General features: G+C 38.4%; 1 long non-coding RNA gene across 1 annotated transcript in view; it reads left to right on the plus strand.

Moving 5' to 3' along the window:
- LOC128627375 (uncharacterized) overlaps positions 1 to 12,634 on the plus strand; it is a 29,689-nt gene extending 17,055 nt beyond the window's left edge. The window contains exons 2-4 of the long non-coding RNA XR_008391555.1: positions 7,733 to 7,775; positions 8,211 to 8,266; positions 12,101 to 12,634. This is a non-coding gene — a long non-coding RNA (uncharacterized LOC128627375). The remainder of the gene's footprint in view (positions 1 to 7,732; positions 7,776 to 8,210; positions 8,267 to 12,100) is intronic.
- Positions 12,635 to 13,226: the final 592 nt, after the last annotated feature.

The raw sequence follows: 13,226 nt of genomic DNA on the forward strand, positions 1-13,226 counted from the left end.
TTGCAGAGTTTCTCGGTTAATCACAACTGGATCACATGTATCTAAATTTATTAATATTTGAGCAGAAAATCTTACATAAAAATACTGCCTTTGCACTTTTGTTTATTTTCATATTGATTCACCCTTTCAGAAATACCTAACCCATCAGGCGATTCTGACCTAATAAATGACAAAAGCCATGTGACAACACATCAGCCCAGCAGGTGACAAATATTCACACCCAGGAGGGCAAGGGCTTAGAATTCTCGGTCAGTGGTTTTTGAGTGGCTTGGGAAGGTTAGCTGAAGTTCTCTTTCTGGTATCTTTTGGCAACCTATTGGAAAGGCAAGTAGCCAAGAATTTTACTTTAAATAATGTAATTGGGTCAGTAATTCCAGGTGATCTCTGTTGGTAAAGATAAGCAGCATGTGTTTGGAAGTAGTGTAAACAGTTCTGCCCGGAGATAGCAATTTACATATCTGGAAGGAGGATAAAAGTCAGCCTCCCCAGGGGCCTGGCTCTGGCTTTTCCGTGCCTTGAAAAGTGGCAGAATTATTTCCTTAGCTGCTTGGAAGCATTGCATTAGGTATAGTCTTAAATAGAAGACAAGGATGTAATTCGAATCCCCAAGCATGCTACAGTTAGACTGGTTTACTCCTGTTGTCTGAAAATGAAAGTTTTTATAATTGTGTGCATAATGTCTTTGAACTCTGAACATCTGCTTGAAATAGCTGTTTTTGATTAAAATTAAACCAAGCTGCTCACAAGTTGAAAATCTGCAGCAGATAAAAAGAATAAAACTGTTGCTGTTATGGGCACTGTGCAAGCTTCAAGTTTCTCCTCCAAATTATGTGTCAGAGGACCTTGCTTTTTTTTTTTGAGAAAAAGTAAAAGTTTAATGTTAAAAATTGGAAGTCTTTGGAGACGTAGGACCTCTTTTCAAGATAAGAAACATCCAAACCTATAGAGTTTTTATGAGTTTTAAGTTCATGACACATGCTGGGGAGAAGATCTCAAATGTTTCTAAGGGGAACAGTTTTCAGCTTCTTTTCTCCATTGGAAATTAAGGAAGACCATACAAGGGGGTGGGAGAAAGCCAGGTGGGGATCGGTTACAGGATACTTAACAAGGTTATATGTTCTCTTAAGGATTAATACCACTTCAAGGGGTATTACTTCTGTTATTTCAAAGAGGTGTTAATGTACATGCTTAAGAATAATAAATAAGGCTGGCTTAAAACCTTTTCCTAAAGAAGTTACAGGCCTGGGGCATGACTCCCCTCCCTGTACTGCCTATGATTAGGTCACCCTATGAGGTTACTTTCTGTAGAACATCCTTTTTAATTCACACAGGTATAGTGCAAATAAAAACCAGTGCAAATTAAAACATATTTTAATTCTTCAACAACCACAACAACAAAATCACTGTGTAGTTGACATCTTTAAAATGTCAATGTGAGAATATCCAAACCTGTAAGTAATCTTTTTGCATATTCTATTTTATTTTTTATTAAATGTATTGGGGTGACATTGTTTTTAAAAAATTATATAGTTTTCAACTATACAACTTTGTAATACATATGTATGCAATGTTTGTGTGTTTACCACCCAAAGTCAAAATTCTCCCCCCATATATTTGACCCCCTTACCCTCTTCTACCTCTTCTTACCCTGCCTTCCCTCTGGTACCCACCCTTTCTGGTGGAAACAGCATTTTTCAATAGAGTCATGAGGAAAGCATTTTTGAGACTCACATGTTGGAGAATGAGGTGTAGTGGTAAAATTTAGTGGAAAAAAAACAAAGGACTGTCCCTCGCTGCCCGGTGCCTCATCCACAAACCCAATGGCTCAGCTCCATCCCACTGTGGAAGAAGCCCTCGGCCTGGTGAGCCTTAGTGCCCGCCGGGAGGGTCAGGATCTGGGACTGTCACGCCATCGCCCTGGGCTCCGGTAGTCCAGCAGAGTGTCTGCTTCCGGGGGCATTTCAGCTGTCACTACACTGCAGCGTCCAGGCCACGGCTTGAAGTCCCCATGTGGCTGCTACACGTGCTAACAAATGGGAGAGCATGTGATACCCAGATGGTCAAGTTCTGATTATCTTACCTCTGGCTGGGGAGAGACTAGGATTTCTTTCAAACAACCGATCTCTTTCCTAACCCTTCTGGGCTTGTGCTGGGTCCATCGCCTATCCAATCTGGTCTCTTTCCCAGTTTTGTTCCGTCCAGACTCCACCCGTTTATGTCACCATTTTGGCTTCTACACACGCCTCAAAGTTCTGCTTCGTCATCTTGTTTGTACTGCAATTGTGCTTACCCCCCCACCACCACCATCTTGGTTTCTATGGCTCTTGAGGCTAGCAAAGGAATTGCTCCTTTCTTATTCATTCCTCCCTCCTATAGTCCAGGCAAGTGGACTGGCTCTCCCCCAGGGAGATTAGAAAGCCAGTGCTTCCCCCCTACACTGGGGACAGGGAGACATTAATACCCTTTGGCTGGGATTTGGCTATCCCTGGAATGTCTGCAGCTGTAACTTCCAAACTTAAGCCTGATTAAGTTTAACTTCCAGACTCAACCAGGCCCAGCCAATCTAGGCCCCTTCTCTTTTGTTAACTCCTAGCTGTGTACATTAACATATATACCACATCTTCTTCATGTAATCATTTATCACAGGATGCTTTGGTTGTTTCCACATCTTGACCACCATGAATAATGCTGCACATAAGAGTTTATTTGAGCCAAATTGATGACGTAATCTGGGGAGCAAGATCTCAAATGTTCTGGAGAAAAACAGTTCTGAAGTTTCTTTTATGTACTTGAAATTAAGGGGGGACATAAATCAGCCTGCATAAAGATGGGAGAAGCAGGGTGGGGATTAGATTGCAGGATAGTAAAGATTATTTTCTCTCTCGAGTGTGGTTAAAAGAAGGTGTCTGAAAGAGTGGTTCACACATTAGAAAGGGGGTTTGAAAGAGGCATTTCAAAGATAGTTAACCTAGTGTTAGAAAACACACACACACAGGGTCAACGGGGGGGTGGGGGGTGGGGGTGCAATACACTATTATTCAAAGGGCCCCCCACTAGGTTTGATTGTCCATTTCCATAGGAAAGATGTCTCTCAATGCCAGAGATTTGTGAAAAGAAAAGGAAAGGTTTACTTAATGCTGTCCAGGCCTAAAGTAGTGACCTAATGTCTTCATTAAAATATCAAAGTCCTTTTGGATACCCACAGATGCCCACAGTGCTTCCTTCTCCCCCTGCCCTAATTTGGCATACCATGACTCAGGAAAAAAAGTAGGCATCCGTAATTCAGTTTCCTGACACTGTCAACTATGTTGCCATCCAGGCAGGATCTCTAAATAATCCAAAGCCATGTGGCACCTTCACATGGCCTACTGGCAAGAGTTCTTTCACCCTCCTTCCAGGCAAAGTCTCTCCTGCTTCCCAGGCCACCTGGCCAAAGGGAACACCCCAAAGCTGCAGGGGTCCCCACTCTGGCCAAAACCTCATGGTTCTTCTTGGCAAAGCTGTGGGAAGGGGCAGGTCACCACTCTGCCAAAGCTGAGTGGTGTTCTCTGCTAAAGCCACATGGTGATTCTACTCAAGCTGCGGGGTTCCCCACTCTGGCAAAGCCACGTGGTTCCCTCTCCCATGGCTACTGAGTCTGGGTTTAAATCCCCGCACCAACCTTTCTCTGCAGCCCCATTTCCAACTCCTCCTACAATCAGTTACACCTGCCAGCATTCCTGTATTATTCCAAGTTTACTGGGCTGCCATGGTGAGTCTGGGCAGGTATGGCCCCATGTCATGAAGCCCATTTTGTCCAAGCTGTCATGCAGGTGCCATAACCTAGGGGACCTGCCCCCCAGTTACATCTTGGGTGGAAGTCCTTTCCATCCCTCTAGCTCAGAGCATGACCACAGCTATTTAACATATCTATGCAACCAGTTAAAGGTTATAGATATGTTAAATGACCATTCCCTGGATTAGCTGCAAAGCTGTGGCTGTACAAAACAGCCCTGCATGTTTCTGCTCCATGTGTCCCTTCCCCCAACTCACACCTGAGGGGGAAGGGGTGTGGACATCTTATATGTCTTTCTAATATCTCCTAGACACCTTGAGTTCTGGACCGCATTCCAAATCTTTTTTGGGGTCCCCCCTTGTCTGCACCCTGTATCACTAGGTGCCCAGAAACAGTGGACAGGACTTGCTTAAGGCAAATATAAATCTCTCCCTAAAAAGTTAAAATGACTACCTGCTGTGGCCTGCCCAGTTAGGAATTTATGATTTATTCCAGTACCCAGTTATTCAATCAAACCTTAATCTAGATATTACTATGAGGGTATTTTGTAGATGTGGTTAACATTTATAGTCAGCTGACCTTAAGTAAAGATCATTCTCCACAAAATGGGTGAGCCTGTCTCATTAGTTGAAATGCCTCAAAAAGCAAACACTGAAGTTTTTGTGAGGGGGACAGAATTCTACCTATGATTCCTAAAGACTATTGAAGTAGGAATATGAAACCATCACCACAAACATTTTAATGTTTATTTAAAATAGATGTTTTCTTTACATAGACATAAAAAATCAAAGTCATTGTAATGATACCAAATTTAAGAAAAGGAGCTTAGTTAAATCCACAGTCATTTTCCTTTTGTAGATATAAAAACATATGTTAATTATTAATGTCACACAAACACAAAATATATTTTTAAAAGTTTTTCTGCACCATAGATTTTTATTATGTCAGGTAAATTAAAATCTCTTAATAAGCTTGAGTTAAAAATCAGGTTATCAGGAGGCTGCTGATAACAATGATAACAATTTAAGTTGTCTAATTTGCCTGATCTGATTAAATCAATGGGAGCAGCCTTGTGCCTTTTCCATTTGCTGCTGTGTGAACACATATTCTGTATTGGCTTTATAGTTTTAGTTTTTGTTAAAAGTTAGATGCAACAAGTTTTGTTACAAGTTAGGTGGACTTTTTATATAAATCGGTTTCTAGTAAGTTTATTGTGTCTCAGTTCATCATCTCAAAGTATACTGACATTAGTTCCTAAGGATTTACAGGGCTGGAAAACCAGTCTCTGAATCACAATGCCTCTTTTAAGTCTCTTCCTTTGCCAAAGTTCTGTCTGAGTAACCAACCACTTGGCCTTTCAAGACAAATCAGTAGCATGACTCCCTTCCAATTACTTTTCCCACTCTACTTTGAAGAAATCAAAAGTGTATCTAATTTATATTAAAATTTCAAAAAGAAGAAGACAGAAACTTCTATTAGAGAGGTGAGAAAATAAGAAAGTTATTACTCTTCCACTGAAAAAGACTCGATATTTTACTTTTTAGAAAGTTCATTAATATACCTTAATTTCTATATTTAGCATGGCATATCAAAAAGAATAATATGAAGACTTATCAAACATAGATATATGTCATTACTTTGACACTGTTTATCATGTGTCATTAAAACATCACCTCAATTTTTTTAAATAATTCAGTTTTTTTTTAGAATTGGTGTCTTGATTAAACTATACATGAAATTCCTTTTGGTGAGAATCTCCTTTTTCTACAAACTATGACCTAAAAATCCTTTGCAAAAATAGAATAGCATAAATAAATCTGGTAGCAGAAAAAGAGTCAAACAGCAAAAATAAAATATTATTTCCAAAAGAAAAATTCACAACCCCAGCTACTATTGAAAATTTAACTAGTGTGCTTTAAAGCATTCCATAATTGTTATTCGCCCTCCTAGCTCATTTTATTCACACGGGGATTGTGGAACAAAATTGAGGCCCAGATTCCAGATCATGTTTATATGCCAAGTGTCTAATATGTTGCTAGAGCGTGAGAGCATACCTGCAGAGAAATCGGCTGGTTAGTCATTGAAGTACACCTTGCCCATTTCTGTGAACAGATTCAAAACCCCAAAATGGGTACCAGACTTCTGTACAGAAACAAAAATATTTTGTGAAATCAGGGTCACCCTAACCCTTTTAACAAGGGTTTCTTCCTTATCTGAAAAATCTTAGCTATGCTTTCAAGATCACTTTCTGGTAGGTTTCATAAGACAGCACCTCCATTCATCTCCCTGCTTACTGCAGGAGCCTATGTGTGTGATAAGCATCAAGCATTTTGAAATTCTCTTAAATCTTTATAAATAAACTTGTCTATCCTCAGACTCAGATCACAGCGTGTGGGTTTCATTTGTGAACGATCACTAAATGACTTTAAGAAATTGGGATATTTCCGGAGAAATTTGTAGAAAAAAACTGTCTTAGTTTTCAAATGTTCTTATTTTAGAAAAAAAATCTTTCTGCTGTGTAATTCCTTTAATTTTAGTAATTAAATTACATTTTTTCACAAATATTTCTATCATCTTGGAATAGAGTTTAAATTGCTGCATTTTATGGAAAACACATGATTCCTGATTTTCCCTTGCATCAGAAGTATTTCCCAAGTTATCGCAAATATATTTTATTTCCTTAAAAGGCAATTTGGAGGACAGATGGGAAGAACAAAGCTCTTTGTAATCATTAAAGTCTAACTGCCTAGACAAATATTTCTTGTCACGTTCCTTTAGCATTTCTTTCAAAGGATTGAGCTTCAAGGCCTTTTCTTTTTATTGTTTTCATGAAGATTTTTTTCAAATTTATGTTTTTCATAGATTGGTAACAAATATGTATGATAATATATAGAGTAAATATCAAAATAAGAGATTTTCTACTAAAGTTAATATAATGACATAATGCAAACTTACTATTTCAATGGCAGCTAATAAAAGAAACAGTAAAAATGATCCTGTAAATTCTAGATGAAAGAACATCGAGTTCAGGTTTGGACTCCCAGGTTTCTCTGCTGGCTCACCTCAGAAAGATCTTTCTTTTCTCGGCTATAAAATGAACAAATGAAATCAAATTTCCCTTGAGGCTTAAAAAGGGAAGACTACATTTTTCATTCATCGTGAATATTATCCACTGAATTGTGTCTGCCTCAAATATATATGTTAAAGTTCTAACCCTCAGACTCTCAGCACATGACTATATTTGGAGAAAGGGCCTTTAAAGAAGTAATTGAGTTAAAATAATGCCACAAGGAAGAACCTGAATCCAATATAACTGGTACTTTATAAGAAAAGAAAATTTGAACACACAGAGAGTAACCAGGGATGCGTGCACACAGAGGAAACACCATGTGCGGACACAGCGAGAAGGCTGCCACCTCAAGTCAGGGAGGCAGGCCTGAGGAAAACCAAGCCATTTCACACTTTGATCTTAGATTTCCAGCCTCCAGAACTGTGAGACAATACATCTCTGCTGTTTTAATCACTCAGTCTGTGGTATTTTGTGTGTTTTTCTTTAAATTACATTTTTTGCTTATGCTATTACAGTTGTCCCAAATTTTCCCCCTTTTTCCCCTCCACCCAGCATCCCCTGCTCCATCAGACAATCCCCACACCATTGTTCATGTCCACGAATCCTACATATACAGTAATTAGCCATGTATAATGCTCACCCATGTTTTTGATTCAAACTGTCAGAAAAAATATCTTTCATTTTTTTAATTCAATATTTTATTTATTTATATTTAGAAACAAAACTGATTATCATATTCCAAGGCACTATTTTTCATATGTATACCATTATTGCTTTCTAGAGTTATATTTTTAATGTGTGAGAATAAATAAAAGGATTAAAAACATTAATATAGATATGGGATTCATATTACCTGTGTATGATGTGCATCCCTATTTTTCCCTCAGAAATTTGGGCAAGAAAGATGCACATTGAACACAGCAAAATATGGTAAGTTCTTTGGCTACTCCATTTCCTATACTGTAGTTTATATTCCCATGGTTATTCTGTAACTACCTATTTGTACTTCTTAATCCCCTCACCTGTTCACTTCTTCCCCTAACATCCAACCATGAAAATGCTCTCCATAGCCATGATTCTGTCTCTGTTCTTATTTGTTTTGTTGGGTTTTTTTAGATTCAGTTGTTGCTAGATATGTATTTATTGTCGATTTATTGTTCATAGATTAATCTTATTTTTTCTTAAACCCCTTTAAGATTTCATATAATAATGGTTTGGTGATGATGATCTCTTTGAGTTTTTTCTTGTTTGGGAAGCTTTGTATCTGCCCTTAGATCCTAAATGATAGCTTTACTAGGTAGAGCAATCTTAGCTATATGTCCCTGCTTTTCATGATTTTGAATATGTCTTGACAATTCTTTCTAGCCTGCAAAATTTCTTTTGAGAAATCAGCTGACAGTCTTATGAGAACTCCCCTGTAGGTAAGTAACTGCTTTTCTCTTGCTGCCTTTAAGGTTCTCTCTTTATCTTTAAGCTTTAGTATTTTAATTATGATGTGTCTTGGATGAGTTTCTTTACATCCATATTGTTTGGGACTCTCTGTGCTTCCTGGACTTGCACATCTATTTCCTTCAACAAATTAGGGATGTTTTCTTTCATTATTTTTTCAAATAAATTTTGAATTTCTTGCCCTTTCTGTTCTCCTTCTGGTACCCTTATGAGATCAATGTTGGACCTTTTAAAGTTGTGTCAGAGGTTGTGTACAGTGTCCTCATTTGTTTGGATTCTATTTTTCTTCTTGTTCTGATTGGTAATTTTTTCCTTCTTTATGTTTTAAATCATTTATTTGATTCTCAGCTTCATCCACTCTACTATTGTTTCCCTATAAATTCTTCTTTATTTCAATTAGTGTATCTTTGTTTCTAACTGGATTTTTTTCATGCTTCTGAGGTCCTCACTTAGTCTCTTGAGAATCCTTATAACCAGTGTTTTGAACTCCACATCTGATTGATTGCTTATTTCCATTTTGTTTAGTTTTTTCTGGAGTTTTGATATGTTCTTTTATTTGGGCCATGTCTCTTTGTCTTCTCATGTTGGCAGCCACCCTGTGTTTGTTTCTATGTATTAGTTAGAGCTGCTTTGATTCCGTGTCTTAGTAGTGTAGCCTAATACAGTAGGTGTCCTGTAGGGTCCAGTGGCAGTTTCCTCCATCACCCAAGCTGGGCACTCAAGGTGCAACCGTCATGTGGGCTGAATATACCCTCCTCTTGTTGCTGAGCCTTGGTTGCTACTGGCAAATAAATGGGGGGAATTTACCCAGGCCAGTGTCCTTCATGGATATGCTGAGACCGCTGACCACCAACCTCTGCCTTTCACAGGGGATCAGCTGTACAAAGACTGGACAGTGGTACTCTGACGTGTTTGGTAGCTCTCCACTAGGTGTGCAGGCTCTGGGGTTTCCTGGGTGGTACAGGCCAATGTCAGCCCCGACCTGTGTTTTGCCTGGGACCACTCTGCCTGAGCTATTAAGCCATCTGAGATAGCAACTACTTGTGCTGGGCTTGGAGATTCCCAGGTGAAGCCAAACTCTGAATCTAGGCTGGTTCTGCTACTGCTGGGTCTGGGGCCACTTAGCGAGGTAGCTGGGTGCTCACTGAGGCTGGCTACTGCTTGTTTCAGAAGATGTAGGAAATTGTAAAACATGATCAAAACCAGCCATTCATATGGATAAGCCACTGTTAACAACTTGGGTGGGCCTGCATGTTGGGTGGGATGTAGTCTCAGGGGATCTCCAGGGCAGGGAAAATGGTGTTGAAGGAGTCTTATATGGCGCCCATCTGTCGGCATCATGGCTCTATGAGAGGAGGGTTCAAAAAAGGGACAATGGCCTCTGCCCACCTTTCTGTCTGAGGAAAAGCTATCCAGCAGCTCTTGCCTTGATTCCAGACACTTCAGTTCCTCCCTGTATGTCACTGGTGCCTTTCAAGTTGCTACCCTGGTACTGAAGCTCAGAGGGAATGATTCTGAGTAAATCTATGTGTGGGTTCTTTCAGAAGAACTGCTTTGGACTTTAGAAATTTGTTCTATTGACTCAATACCCACTGGTGTTTTGTAGCCAGAAGTTATGGGGACTTATCTTCCTGACACTGGAACACTGGTATGAGGTTGGGACTCCTTGCTCCCAAGATATACCTCTGATATTTATCCACTGCACATGGATGTGAGACCTGCCTGTTTTATGAGTCCATCCTTCCTACCAGTCTTGATGGATGTGGTCTTATTGTTTTCAGACTACCATTGAACTCAGTTTCTGATGATTCTGAATGATGATTTTTCTAGAGTTATTTGTAATTTTGATGTGATTATGTGAGGAGGTGAGCTGTGTTTACCTGTGCTGACATCTTGACCAGAAGTCTCAATTTTTTGTGGTGCTTTGTTATGGTAGCTCATCCATACACACACTGTACAATAATATTAATCATTAATTTTAATTCTCTATTTTTATAATAACAAGTAAAAGAGAACAATAACTTTCTATTTAAAATATATTAATCAAAGTAGCAAAAATATCTCATATATAAACTAAAATTTACACTTGCCAAACAAAAATATTGTACCTTAGAGTTGGTATTCTATTTTGCTATTTTAACTTTTAAACACCATTAAAAACTCCAAGTGGCCCCATGGAAGAAAGAGTGGCAAATGCTTCTGATGTAATAAATATTTCAGGCTTTGCAGGACATATGATATTTATTGCAACTACTCAGTTTTGCTTTTTTAGCTATACATAAACCAATGAAAGTGGCCATGTTCTAATAAAACTATATTTATAGACATTCAACTTTAAATTCCATATAATTTTCATGTTATAAAATATATATTCTCCTGAAATTTTTTTTAAAAATTTAAAAATCATCTTCTGGTAGCTATAGTTATAATTTGCTGATCCTGAAATAATAAAATTGAAGTGACCCAACTTCTGTTTCTTCTTCTTTGCATCACTGCGCTCATAGTCTATTTAATCTATGTCTAAATGCAAAAATATGTAGTTTCATAAGAATTTGAGACTGAAACCAAGCAGAGACAAGCTCAAATGTATCCTTACTATTAAGAACTTATTCTAGAAATTGAACCATATTGTTCGGTCTGCTTCTGTATAACTGGGGTTCTCTGAATTAATTTGTATATAAAATACAACTTTTACTGAAATATATGTGATAAACACATTCTAATTTTAAGCTTACATATATTAAAACTATCAGTAAAAACAATTATCTACAATTTAGACCACAAACTATAGACTGCAGGTCAAATCCTGCCTGCTGCCTATTTTTGTCAACAAAGTTTTATTGAAACACAGCCACTCCCATTTATTTTTGTACTGTTTGTGGTTACTGTCTATCTACAGCAGCAAGGTTAAATAGTTGTGACAGAGGTCTTACATCCCCTAAGCCCAAAACTGTTGCTTATCTGCCGCTTTACAAGGAAAGTTTGCTGACTCTTTACTTAGACCAACAATGTTTTTTTTCTAGAAAAAATATTTTAACACTGATATTGTTTAAAATTGCTGGTGTTTTGGGATAATAAATAGTAAAACAATCATAGATAATACATACACTTATTGCCTGTTCCCAGGTAGGTTATTCCTGCTGCCCTGTCTGAGGTTTGTCACTTACAGTAAAGTTTTGAATGATCAGGAATCTAGGGCTCAGATGCTGTAGATATTTGGAGTCATATGACTCCTCACACAACTTTCATTGGGCCTTAGATTCTACCTGGCTGACCCTGAAGGGCAATTTGAAAACATAAATATTAATTAGGTAAAATAACTTCATAGGAGAGAAAGTTTTAGAAGGTATTATACCTCCTCTTTGAGGTTAAAAATGATTACAACAAATGTTGGATGATTTTGCTTTATCTACCATTGTTTGAGCTGTACCTTGGACATAGAAAGCACTCAGTACATATATGTAGTGAGACAAGGGAAGCTCCAACCAAAGAAAGATGTTAGGAAAGGATGATAGAGATGAGAACGTGGAATAAATTATATCGGTTCTGGTTATGTTGAGGATGTGTAATAATTTCCTGCCCAAAACAGTCAGCCTGAAATCTTGGGCACACTTGGGGAAAGTTATGCGGGTGAATCTAAGGACTCACCACAAACCTAGATTTATAAACTTTGGGGCCCAAGTTGTGTGTTGTGCTTGCCTGACTGAAGGAAGTAGCTTTTAGCTACTTAGCTTTTCCCCTTTGAGGAACCACTGCAATTGGTGAGTGCTGGTGACTCATTTATGACCAACGCTTTATTTTGGCAGACTCAAAGACTCAAGATTCAATGGTCTGAAGGTGGACATGATACCAACAGGAACTAACAGCCTGAAGACAGACACAATGCCGGCAGAAGCTAAGTCTATGAGATTATCACAACTTGGCCCCTAAACTGTCACCCCAAGAAACCAGCAGTAGCCATGGAAACCTTAGGAACCCTCACTGACTTCAGAAGACAGTGGAGTGGCAACCTCCTTCAGAATACAGCACCAAGCAGTCATCTCTTTTGGAGGAAATAGTAGAGTGAGCTGTATGAATTCCTGTCCAGCAGGCAGGAGGGAGAGAGAGAGAGTGAGAAGGAGGAGAGGAAGGAGGAGAACTGATCCCTGAGCAATGAGAAAAACCAAGACATTTAGGTAAGGGAACCCTCAGAAGGACTGGAAATCCTACAAGTGAAGTGGGTAGACCCCCCAAAGCATGGCCATTGGGACTGTGATGTAGTGGGACATAATTTTTCAATTACTGAGTATTGAGATTGAAATACTTAGTTTACAAAGTTAAGAATATGTTCAGCCAGAAATACCTAATTGTTAGCTGCTGCTTAATAACATGTAATTCTACAATTCCTCACTTCAGATACATTGCAACTCAATTTCAAAGAGAAACCATAGTCTGGCACATTCTGCTCTTGGAGGTTAACATGACTCTTTATTGCTGTTAGACGGCAAAAATGGGTGACTTAAGCTCAACGCCATCAGTGAAAAATTTTTTTCTTACAAATCTGTTACCCAAAATGGCTCTGTGCTCTGTTTTTGATGCTAATAAAAACTCATATGTTACTTCTGTCTTTTTTTAAACTTTTAGTTGTATTCTTGTCTGTTGATAAACTTGCTTTGTAAGTTTACCACAATGTGTCTAAAGAGTCAAAACGTCTAATATTATTGCTTTTTTACTTGTAGTTTCCATTTCCAAACTTGTTTTAGCTGACTGAAATGCTATAATCATTGAACTGTGTCAACATCCTTTGGTAGAAATGGTTATTTTTATTTCAGATTCAGGATATTAGTTTCATAGATTTTCTTTTTGGATAAGATTTTCCAGTGATCACTGAACCCTCCCAGGTGGTACAGAATGACTGGTTAAAATAAATCAAGTATGTCTCTTCCGTGTCTT

This window comes from Artibeus jamaicensis, unplaced genomic scaffold (genome assembly GCF_021234435.1).
Source record: "Artibeus jamaicensis isolate MK-2021 breed Jamaican fruit bat unplaced genomic scaffold, CSHL_Jam_final contig_387, whole genome shotgun sequence".
Taxonomy (NCBI): Eukaryota; Metazoa; Chordata; class Mammalia; order Chiroptera; family Phyllostomidae; genus Artibeus; species Artibeus jamaicensis.